Here is a 12,583-nt window from a genome sequence, read left to right on the forward strand (position 1 = left end):
TGCCACCCAATAGTATGTTTAAGCTGGGACTTTAACCATGCCAGAGGGTTCCAGAATATGTTGGCATGAAGGTTGGGAGACAGGAAGTAAGAGAAAGAAAGAAACATGCAGAGAGAACAGAGAGACAGAAAAAAACGTATTCCTTTTGTTACTGAGCTTTGGAATTTAAGCTCCTTACATCTACTACATTTTTTCTTGAGACAGCACAAAATTTGCCAAATTTCACAAGAAGAGCACATGGCTTGTCATGAGGATTGCCAGAGTATTTGCTCTCATGTCTCAAATATGACTCCAAATATGACCTTTATAAATAGCCAGCGGAGAAAATGTAGGGTCAAGAAAATTCTCCTGTACTGTTTTTGGGAATGCAAGCTAGTTAAAGTCCTGTGGAAAGTAGTTTGTAGGTTTCTCAAAAAACTAAAACTAGACTTACCAGTTGACCCAGAAATCTCACATCTAGGATTATACCATGGGAGCACAAATAGTTCTACTAAAATGACACCTGCCCATGCATGTTTATTACAGCACTATCCACAGTAGCAAAAACATGGAACTAACCTTGGTGCCCATCAATGATGGAATTCTTAAAGAAAGAAAATGTAGTACATATACACTGTAAAATACTGTGTTGCCATAAAAATAACAAAATCATGTTCTTTGCTGCAATATGGATGCAGTGAGAGAGCATCATCCTGAGCAAATAATCACAAAACAGAAACAGATAACTGAATACATTATATATTCTCCCTTGTAAGCAAATGTGGACACTGTAATATATTTATTCATTTGTATATTAAATTTCAAATAGAAGTCCTACAACGGGTTCTGAAATGTTCAAATGTAGATTACCAGAACACTGTTGTCATTTCAAGTATTCTAAATGACACTAATGAATTGATAACATGACATTAAAATCTGAGAACTTGTTAACTTAAGCCAATATATTTATTTCATGAAATAATTTTTAAACCATATTATTAATGCACACAAAACAGATTTGTCAAAATTAGCAAAATAAGTATATAGAGTAAAACTTAAAATTATTTTCATTGGAAGTTTGTGCATTTTTCCAGATCAATTCCTCTATGTTTACATGTGTTATTTTATTCCAAAGAAGAGTATCATATTGTTTTTTTCTGGATTTTTTTTTTCATTTAGCAGCATGACAATGATAGCATTCAATGATATTGTCTGGAATATACCTGTTCTTTGTAATTGCTGTATAGCTCTACTTTTTGTTGGAGGTATGTAAGGTCATTGACTGATAACCTTTTATGAAATGGAAGGAACATTTTGATTGTACATGTGCTCAGGTGCAAGGATATCTACTTGAAAGAAAAACAGATGTAGATTTGCCAAATAGTATATTTTCTTTTTTTGCAAGTATTATTCCACATTATACTCCCTCAAAAACAGTTTTTTTATACTTTTACTTTTGACCAATGATCTGTGTGGAAATAATTTATGGACTTACTATCAACTCCCTAATATCTGTAACTTGTCATCCTTTAAATATGTGGGTCCCCTTTTACTTCGGTGAATTGCCTCTTTCTATATTTCATTTATTTTTAGATTGGTCTATTAGTATTGTGGTTCAGGATATATAGTCGATTACACTATACATTGAAAAACAATCTTTTGTCTGGTACGTGTGTTGTAGAATAGGATTTATAAAAACTAATTTAGGTTCATACATATGATTTAACAATATTATCTACTATGACACTGTATTGATTCTAGTTTTCTTAAAAAAGTGTCAATTATCTAGATAAATTTTATGGAAAATTATGCTCTAAATGATTCCTAAAAATTCCCATAAATCTCTAAACATCAAAGTTTTAATTTATTTTAGAATAAATTATGCATAGATAAGTCAGAGAACCTATCTATGTGAGATGTGTGAGATTTGGATGATGTTCTTCTCACCATTAAAGACACTTAAGTTTTTGTCAACCTAGACCACCTTAATCTTAAGCTGCTCCCTGATATGTGTTTTCTCTCAAGGGTCATGAGCATTTGTGCAGTTTGAGGTACATATGTTTCATTAAAAATGTATTTTATGAAAATTATACAAGTTTTATATTATGTGTATTATTTTTTATTTTGGTTTGTCACAGTGTGACTAAGTCTAAAAGAAAACATGATGATTATATTATTCTGAACATGTCAAAGTACTTAATGTTTCCATATGAAAGTTATGGGTGGGATAGGACAACAGGGTTTTGAGAACAGAGGAGATATTTAGACTTATCTACAGTATGATTTTACAGACCAGTAATCATTATTTCAAAATGATCTCACAATGTCAGTAACAAATCTAAATGATGCTTGGAAAGAAGTAGAAATATGTAAGCATATTATGGTAGAATGTAAATTGAAAAAATTGCCTTAGAGTGAAAATCCTACATGATCACAAATTAAAATTGACCTTACTTTTATTTTCAAAGACTGAAAATGCAAGTGAAAGAAACCAGGGCAATGCTTTTAAAGGGTCATAAAACACACACACACACACACACACACACACACACACACACACACACACACACAAACACAGCAAGTTACTGAAACCAAAGACTTTCCAGAATAACTTGGTTTTACAATATAAAACATAGAAAAGTCTTGATTTTCTAATTCTTATGTAATTTACCTGGGATATAACCTAAACTGGAAGAAGGGACTTTTTTTGTTGGGAATAAAGTGATACTGAGCCTGGATGCAACTAATAATCAAAACAGCACTAATGGTCTCACAATATTGAAAGGAACATTTAGCTGTCTAATACTTTATTGGGCAACTTTTAAACAAGAAAATCTGTTTAAAAAGTATTCTGAATAGTTGCAAACAGCATTGATATTGTGAGTGGATTTCATAATGTTCTTATGTGAAACAGTTAATTTTATTAATTTTTTTGCATTACATGGGAATTTGAATAATAATTTTCAATATAATTTGCTTGAATTTATATTTCCTAATTTTTAAATATTTGATATTGAATTTTTATAACTTTTACATAATGCTAAATCTATAATAAACATATTTTAACATAACACAATAAATTGTGAAAAGATGTTTCATCACAGAAGAAAAGGAATACTACATCAGATGAGCTCTTCTTGCTAGAATAAACAGGAGTCTCGTGTATCAGGTATCCTAGCTTCAGGCCTTTGATGCAACTATTCTCTTTTTCCCTTCTTTCCAGGTTTAGCAAACTTCCGGAAACAAAACAGGAAACATTTTGTGATGATGAATATCATAGTAGCCACACAGGCCAGCAGGAACCCAATCACATCCAAAGAGTGGTACTGGAACCAGGTGAGGTCGTGGACTGCAACACGAAGGTGTTTGGCCCCTTTGTGGCGCATTACAAACTCGATCCAGAAGATTGCTCTATCCAGGGGCTTTACTGGCCGATCATTATGAATTCTTGATAATTTCATAGCATTCTCTTTGTATCTGAAAAATATATAACCACCAAGTTATAAAACTTGAAAAACAAGCTATTGGCTAAGCATCTCAAGCCCATAAAAGGGTTTGGAAAGTGTCACACAAATGATTCAAAATAAATGTCATAGAATTGATGAATTAAAAAATATTAATTTATGTCATTGTAGAAAGTTTGGCTTTTGATTGGAAAGCCAACCAAAAGTTGGAAATCATCTCTAGAACAGATATCTTAAAAAGTGAAAATGGAAAGTCAGGTAGGAAAGTAAATGTCTTTCCGGCAGAAGTAATATTATGAGCTATTCTAAGTGCTATAAGTGAGAGAGTGGAATGCAATCTGGGAATGATCATCTTGAATTTTTCTTAAAAGGTGCTGTGTCATGGTAGGGAAATGTCTCTTAACCTTCTCCCTGGCTCTACTCTACTTTTCAGTCTTTTACTATTTTCCACTCAATAACTAAAAATTTTTTTGACACTAAGGTCAGTTTATGACACCCCCGCCCCCGATTAAGATTATCATTGGGTTTATCTTCTCATTAAGAATAAAATCAAATTTTCTTTAGTTTACATGGTCAGACACTGGCAACTTCTAACACCCCTGCACACTGTCTTCTAGATGGATACATTGACCTTCTATTCTTCTTTAAACTGCCAAGAGTGTTCTCACCTTAGCACCTTTATGCTTTTTGTTCCTCTCTCCCTCTTTAAGATCAGTCTTTCTTGCAAGGACCCGAGGCTTTCAATTATCTGTTTTAAGACTTCCTTTAAATGTTATCTCTTAGAGAAAGTTTTCCTAGAATTTCCTCTGTTGTTTTGTGCTTATTTTATGTTATTTTTATATTTATATCAAATACAATTTATATATTTAAAACATATGTTTATATACTTATATTTTATTTGATTCCAAAAATTTTAAAATATATTATGCTCTAAAATAAAAATGAAATACATAGAATACAGAGAATAAATACACATATACTTCAAATTTTAAAATAGTCTTACAATTTCTTATGAAGATGCTAATGAACCTATTACTCAAATTTTTATATATAATCTCACCACTTGTATACTAGTACACCTATTTTGTAGACTATTTTATTCAGTATGCTCATCTTCAAATCAAGTATTTTCCAGACTTCCAACACCCAAGATTAACTTTGCTTCTTTATATAATTAAATCATATAGTTTGTCCTTCGTTTGTGTCTGTCTTTTGTGTAGCAAGTATTGGTAAACATTATTGCTATGCAGTAGTCCACTGACTGACAAATACCACAGATTATCTCTTCTTTTTATAAAAATGATTGTTAATGGTTGTTAATAGTTTTGGACATTAGTAATAATTCTGGTAAAAACATTTTTGCGTATATCATTAGGTTACATATGAACACATTTATGTTGAATATACACATGAAAGATAAATTGTTAAGATAAAGGTATGCACATAATTATAATTTTTTGTTGTTGACTCTTATTTTTGTTGAAAAAAAGTGAGAAACAGAAAGCAACCTCTGTACTTGGGCAAATGGTAAGTATGGGAAATTAGGGATTGGTGCTCCTGTCACAGACTTGGAGGCTAACATAAGCCTTGTGAGACTCCAGTCACATATTAGAAATGGCCTAGATTCTGCTCAGCTACACACTGCTGGAACATATAAGGAGTAGTGCATTCATTCAAACTTTGAATGACTCCAGTTGAGCCATCACCTATGAACTTGACCCTTGTAGCCTATCACCTGTGGTCAACTCTCAGGGTTAGAAAGGAACAAAAAGCCTAGATGCTCTTATTTGCTCCAAATGCTGGAAGGCAACTGGCAAAGTCCAGTACAATATCTGAGATAATAATACAACCTTTGGGAAGGCCTCCTCCCAGACCTCATCACTACCCAAGCCACCTCAGACACTCAGGAGATCCTGAGCCAGTGCTTGTGCCCAGTACCACAGTATCCCAGTGGGTGAGATAGACACAGCACTCTATCTATGTACAACCGAGGAAATCCTATGAAGGCTATGTAATTCCCCTGTCAGCCCAATTAGAACTGGAGCAAACCTGTGCCACTGGGAAACTAGAATACTGGTTGGCTTGACTCAGTTCTACCTAACATCGCCACCCTCCCTCTCCACGGGAGATTAGAAGAAAGCTTATGTCACTTCAGATCTCTCAGACTAGTCCATAGACTGAAGCAAAAAGAATAAAACTGGAGGCATCACAATACCTTGCTTTGAATTATATGACAAGGCTTTAAAACCAAAATAGCATGGTACTGGTACAAGAGCAGATACATGGATCGATGGAACAGAACCCAAATACATAAAACCAACTGATATTTGTCATAACAGACAACAACATACACTGATGGAAAGGATACCCTATTCAGCTAATGGTGCCGGAAAAATTGGATAGCTATATGTGGAAAAATGAAACTTGATTTCTATCTCTCACTATTTATAAAAATTAACCCAAGATACATTAAAGACATAATGATCAGACCTGAACCCATAAGAATACTAGAAGAAAACCTAAGAAAAACTTTTCTGGACATTGACCTAGGCAAATAATTTGTGGCTAAATTCCCAAAATTGAATGCAAGGTAAGTGAGATAATTAAACTAAACAGTTTTTACACAGTGAAATGAATAATCAACAGAATAAATAGGCAACTTGCACAATGGTAGAGGTATTTGAAAATTATACATCTGGCAAAGTACTAATATCCAGGATCTACAAAAAAACTCAAAGAATTCATCATGAGAAAAGCAAATGACTTCATTAAAAAGTGGGCAAATGACATGAACAGACCCCTCTCACTCTCTCTCTCTCTCTCTCTCTCTCTATATATATATATATACACACACATACAGTGAGAGACAGTCAACAAACATATGAAAAAATTCTCAACATCATTAACCATTAGAAAATTGCAAATTAGTGGAGGAGGTGGCACTGGCAGTAGAGGGAATCTGCCAAGGGAGGTGGTACACACCTCATCAACAAGGGTACCTGCATAATGAACATTTTTATATCTAACACTGAATTGTACCCCACATCTTTAAAATTAAAAAAAATTTAAAAAGTAGTACTATCAAAAAAAAAAAAAGAATTCTGTTTCTTACTGGTAACACTATCTAGAGATGAGGAAGAAGACAAAAGCTAATATAATAATATGATAAGTATGCATGATTCATCAAGTTCTTTAATAAAAATATTTTTTAGAAAAAAATTGCAAATTAAAGCCACAATGAAATATCACCTTTCACCAGTCAAAATGCCCATTATTAAAATTAAAAAAAACCCAAAACAATAGAGGCTGGGCTCGGCAATCCTTCCACCTCAGCCTGTAATCCCAGTGCTTTTGGAGGCCAAGGTGAATGGATTACCTGAGCCTGTGGGTTTGAGATCTGCCTGGGCAACTTGGCGAGACCTCATTTCTACAATAAATCAAAAATTAGCCAGGCGTGGTAGTGCGTGCCTGTTGTTCCAGCTACTTGGAAGGCTGAGGCAGAAGGATCGCCAGAGCCCAGCAGGTCGAGGCTGCGGTGGCTGGGAGTGGTCACTGAACTCCAGTCTGGGTGACAGAGTGAGACTCCAACTCAAAAACAAACAAACAAACAAAAAAGAACAATAGATGCTGGGATGGATGCAATGAAAAGGGAATACTTAAACACTTCTGGTAGGAGTGTAAATTGAAACAACATATATGGAAATCATTTTGAAGATTTCTCAAGGAAGTAAAGACAAGTACATCTACCATTTGATCCAGCAATCCCACTACTAAGTATCTATCCCACTACTAGGAACAGAGATTTGTTATACTAGAAATACATGTGTACTTGTATGTTTATCACAGCATATTCACAATTGCAAAGAGGCAAAATCAACCTAACTGCATGCCAACTGATCAATGAAAATTAAAATGTGATATACCATGAAATAAAATTCAGTCAGTCATTAGAAAAATGAATTAATGTCTTTTGAGGTAACTTGGGTGGAGTTGGAGAACATCATCATAAGTGAACTAAGACAGTTACAGAAAATCAAACACCACACATCCCCACTAATAATTGGAACCTAAACAGGATCTACTAGACACAGAGAATGATATACTGGACATTGGAGACCGGGGAAGGGAGGGAAGGATAGAGGGACTAATAATCACTTATTGTGTATAATGTGCACAGGTGACTGAAGTGGGAACACTTAAACTCCAGGTTTTTTTGCCATTATAAAATGCATTCATGTAACCAAAAACTATTTGCACCCACTAAAGCTATTGAAATAAAGAGAAAAATTTAAGATATTAAAAAAGATGGAAGGCTGAGGCGGAAGGATTGCCGGAGCCCAGCAGGTCCAGGCTGTGGTGACTGGGAGCGGCCAAAAAAAAAAAAAAAAAAAAAAGAGATGGGGCTGGGCTTAGTGGCTCAGGCTGTAATCCTAGCACTTTGGGAGACCCAGTGACTGGATTGCCTGAAACCTGCAGGTTTGAGACCAGCCCGGGCAACTTGGCGAGACCTTGTCTCTACAATAAATAAAATATTGTCCAGGCATAGTAGTGTGTACTTGTAGTTCTGGCTACTTGGAAGAGTGAGGCGGGAAGATTGCCAGAGCACAGCAGGCCGATGTTGGTTGGCTGTGAGCCACCCACTGCACTTCAATCTGGGCGACGGAGTGACTCCAACTTCAAAAAAAAGATGAAACTAATATTCACTGTTGACAAGAGATGCTATCTATAAATATCACTTTTTAAAGAAACTTATACTCACCTAGGGTCATTGATGACTGTCTTCAGTGCATTAAGTAAATCTTTACCTGACATGGTGATAAAGTCCACTCTAACAGCTGCACCTTTGGTCTTCATGTGAGCAATGTTATGAGGTTGATCCTCAAACAGTGGAACGCCCACCATAGGGACCCCATGGTAGATCGCCTCATAGATACCATTGGCTCCACCATGAGTTATAAATCTTTGGTTTTGGGATGACCTAGGATTGGATGGATTTTACCTAAATTATTCATTATAAGTCTTATAAATAAAATAAGAAATGCACAATATATGACACTGAAATGCAAGGTTTTTTAGATGACAAATGATTATATCCATGACATTGCATTGAAAGTGTTTTTCAGATTTCAGAGACAGAAGCAATGACTTCTGATAAAAAGGGAAGTGAAGACTCCATGGAAGAGGTGGTGTGTGTGACTTGAGACTGGAAAAATGAATACAAGAGAACCAGGTGTACAAAATAAACAAAACAAAACATATTCTGGATAAAGGAAATACAATTTGGAAAAAAGAAAGAGAAAATCCTTGGCCATGTCAAAAAATAGTGCAGTCATTTAGTCTACTACATAGGATGTCGAGGGCAGTAAAGAGTAGGGTGAGCCGGGCTCGGTGGCTCAGCCTGTAATCCCGCGCCTTTGGGAGGCTGAGGTGATTGCCTGAGCCCGTGGATTCGAGACCCGCCTGGGCAGCAAGACCTCATCTCTACAATAAATCAAAAAGTCAGCCGGGCATGGTAGTGCATGCCTGTAATTCCAGCTCCTTGGAAGTCTGAGGCGGAAGGATCGCCGGAGCCCAGCAGGTCGAGGCTGCGGTGGCCAGGAGGGGCCACTGCACTCCAGTCTGGGCGACAGAGTGAGACTCCAACTCAAAAAAAAAAAAGAGTAGGGTGTTAGTGGTGCTGAAATCAGAGGAAGGACAGGCTACACTTTATCATAAAGTGCATTACCACGTTATGATAAAGACTGCAGGTTCATAGAAAATGCACAGTCATCGGAAATATGAGAGCTGTTATTTTTAGTGGCATTTGAAATAATGACATTTAGTATAGTAGGGGAAAGGCTGGGTGTAGACTGGGAGACATAGGAGACACAGACAACCTAAGTAGTTATTGAAAAACTCTTTATTAGTAAAATTTTCACCTGACATGAAATATCAGTATCAATACTTTGATATTGGTCATAAAATATGTGGGTTTATATTATTAAACACCAAATATCATAGACATTTTCCCTTTATTACTGGAAAATAATATGACCTATTTAAGTTTTCTTTTTGAGTTTTCAATCATACATGTCCAGTATCTTTGTTTCCTGTTAAACTGCTATCACTTTAATTGGCTGTTACTCATATCTTTAGTATTTGTTCTCTTGAATCTTACCAAGAAGGTCATTCTGGGGTATCCACTTGTACAGTCGTGTATTGGGTCCTAAACTATCTGGTTTCTTGCCATCAGATCTCCAAAGAACCTGGTAGGTTTAAAAAAAAGTCTTATTTCATGAGTGGAGCTTAAATTTATATGTTAGAATTAAAAAAAGATTAGCAGTTATCTAGTTAAACACCATATATATTTAAGAAATATATATATATATATAAGAATATATATATATAAGAAATGTGTACAAGGAGTGTTAATTATTGAGAACTATTACAAGTTTGAGGTAATGAGAATATTCACATTTCCTGTGCTTACTTTTAAATTAATTTGCCATATAAAAAATGTAATGTTTCAGACATAGTAGCTTAGAAAAATTAGATTATCCATGAAAATTTCAAGTGTTTAAGAAACTTTAGGAAATCCTTATCATACTAGTATAAAGAACAGTATCAAATTAGTCATGTCTTGTTAATTTATTTTGAGTATTTTATTCTAGTTTTTATCTTCCAAATTTAATACTAATTAATTCCTTTTAGAATTCTATGAGTAGTTTATTTATTTCTACACGTCTTTAAGTTATTTTATTAGAGTTTTACATTTTCTGATTATGAAAAATCTATAAAAGCAAGTACCTGTGAGAAATAAATCAATGCTACATAGGGAGCATGCATACCTTCTTTTAGATAACAATTATTAAGTGGTACTTCCAAGAAAAATGTCGACTTGCAATTTTTGACTGAATCAAAGTATTGCTAGTATTGCTAGTTTGGGAAATTCTTTCAATGTAGAAATAAAGAACCAGTTGGCAATTCATGAGTAGCAAGACAGCAGTTGAAAAAGGATAAAATTGTATTTTGCTAAATGTTACTTACATGATCGTTAACACTTAGAGGATTCAGTACAAGGCACTGATAGCAATTTTTAATATGGTCTGATATATCCAAGAAATTATCATGCACAGCACCAAAATAAGGTACTTGTTTTAGAATTCCCAAGCAATCTTAATAAACTGGAGCATAATTTACAAAAGGTTGCCTTTTATTTGGTATATGTGTAAAGTAGTTTGGAGTTTTCAGCAAAAAATTAGTATATTAGTATAGGTAATTAGAAGAAAGCTATGCTATGTAGTAAATTTTAAAGTAATTCACAAATAAAGACTGGAGATGTATTACATATATTAGAAAGCAAATTTATACCATATTTTATGGAGGGGAGCATCTGAAACTCTTTCCATGTCTGGTTTCCTTTTGCTTGACTCCTTATACCCTTTTCCTTCCTCAATATGGAGGAGGTATTCATCTGATGGTTGGAGCAGAGTCCTTGTGGAGCCACACTTTACAAAGTGCAGAGTCAACACTAACGGCAGGATTCGATCTCCATCCTTTCTATTCCATCTTTATCCTTAAGATGTTAACAGGGTTCAATCCTGCAAGGCAGGCAAGTTTTGCTTTCTCTAAATCCACTTAAGCAGATACATGGACCAGTGTTTTGTCAGCTCAGCTCATCTATGAATCTGAATTGCATCCTAAACAGCACACCGAATAAACCTATTCCAAAATGTACAGGAAGTACAGGAGGCTAGATTACATGGCAAACCTAAACTACGTGACGCACTTCAGACTTCAATATCTACTTTTTATTGTGCTAGTGCAGTTATTCATTAAAATTTTACTTCTCTGATAATATCTTAGTGTGCACAGTGTCCTCAGGAAACTTTTAGGCATAGGAAGCAAGCAACAGGGCAGATCTTGGTGATGTCTGTGGACCTACCTGGAATGCCATGGTAATACCCAAACCTCACCTGCACTGCCTAAGCATATTTCTTTCTGATTACGGTGTTAATGCTAAAGTGATGATAAATCAACTTTCCTTTACTATTTTAGCATCTTCCTTATGTATTTTTTATTTTGAACTGATATCTAAGATAATTAGAGCTATCCTATTAGTAAACATTTTGACAGAAAAATTTCTAATTGAACTGTCATAGAGTTTGACAAGCTTATTTAGTGGCTGTCCACCACTGATGCACTTTATCTAACCTTTTGTGGGATCTGGGCAAGGGCTGATGCAATCACATTGGCCTTTTCTTCTGTCAGGTCACTGACCATTGACCCCAAAGAAAACACCACAACACCATTTTCTCCAGAGCTCTGGACAAAGTCTTCCATTTCCTGTGAAGAAAGTTTTACACCATCACAAAAAAGAAATAGCACAGCAAATACTATTGAAAACATTTTTTGCCATCATTTAGGATCGAAAATCAAGTACTATCAATTTTTTTTGCAGTAATAGATGTGATTAAACCAAACTGATTACTCAGTTTCTTAGGAAGAAAATGTGAGATAAGTGACTTCTATTGTCCATATTTGTGTTAAATGCATTCATATATGTGTGTGAAAGGACAAATGAAACAGAGCTATGACACTGTAGTCAAAGAAGATCATATTAGAAAATATTGTACTCAGACTCTTCATTTATAATTTTAAATTACTAATATAGTGTGTTAGAAGATGGCATCACTTGACTTCAATTATATGTCATTGTAGTTCTCTTAAATGACTTGTCTTTATTTTGGGCAGTTTTTATATATAATTCCTCTATTTTAGAGCCGTTGGAGCCATTTCCTGAATATAAACATTGAGGGATTATATTTCACATTGATCAATAAATTCACCCTTGGAAAAGGAAGATATATAGAGACAAAACTTTACTGAATAGAATGTCGAATTAGTGTCATCTTTTTATTATCATTTCTTTTGTTTTAAATGTATTATTTATTTTTTTCCTCACTGTAAAATACTGATCAATCTTTTTCAGAATAACAAATATAATTTCAGATCCTAATCACTAGAGTAAAATTTTATTATAAAACTATTAATAAATAAAAAAATTAAACTTTGACAGTCACAGCACATATTGCCATGTATTTTCCAGAAATGTAATTAGACCTATGACATCACTTTTTTTTTTTTTTTTTAGCTGGAGT

At 34.5% G+C, this 12,583-nt stretch overlaps 1 pseudogene; it reads right to left on the bottom strand.

Annotated features, from left to right (window-relative positions):
* Nucleotides 1-3,176: 3,176 nt before the first annotated feature.
* Nucleotides 3,177-12,583, bottom strand: part of LOC103266438 — a 15,050-nt pseudogene continuing 5,643 nt past the window's right edge.

Source organism: Carlito syrichta, unplaced genomic scaffold, assembly GCF_000164805.1.
Source record: "Carlito syrichta isolate Samal-C Ts95f unplaced genomic scaffold, Tarsius_syrichta-2.0.1 Scaffold307184, whole genome shotgun sequence".
Classification (NCBI taxonomy): domain Eukaryota; kingdom Metazoa; phylum Chordata; class Mammalia; order Primates; family Tarsiidae; genus Carlito; species Carlito syrichta.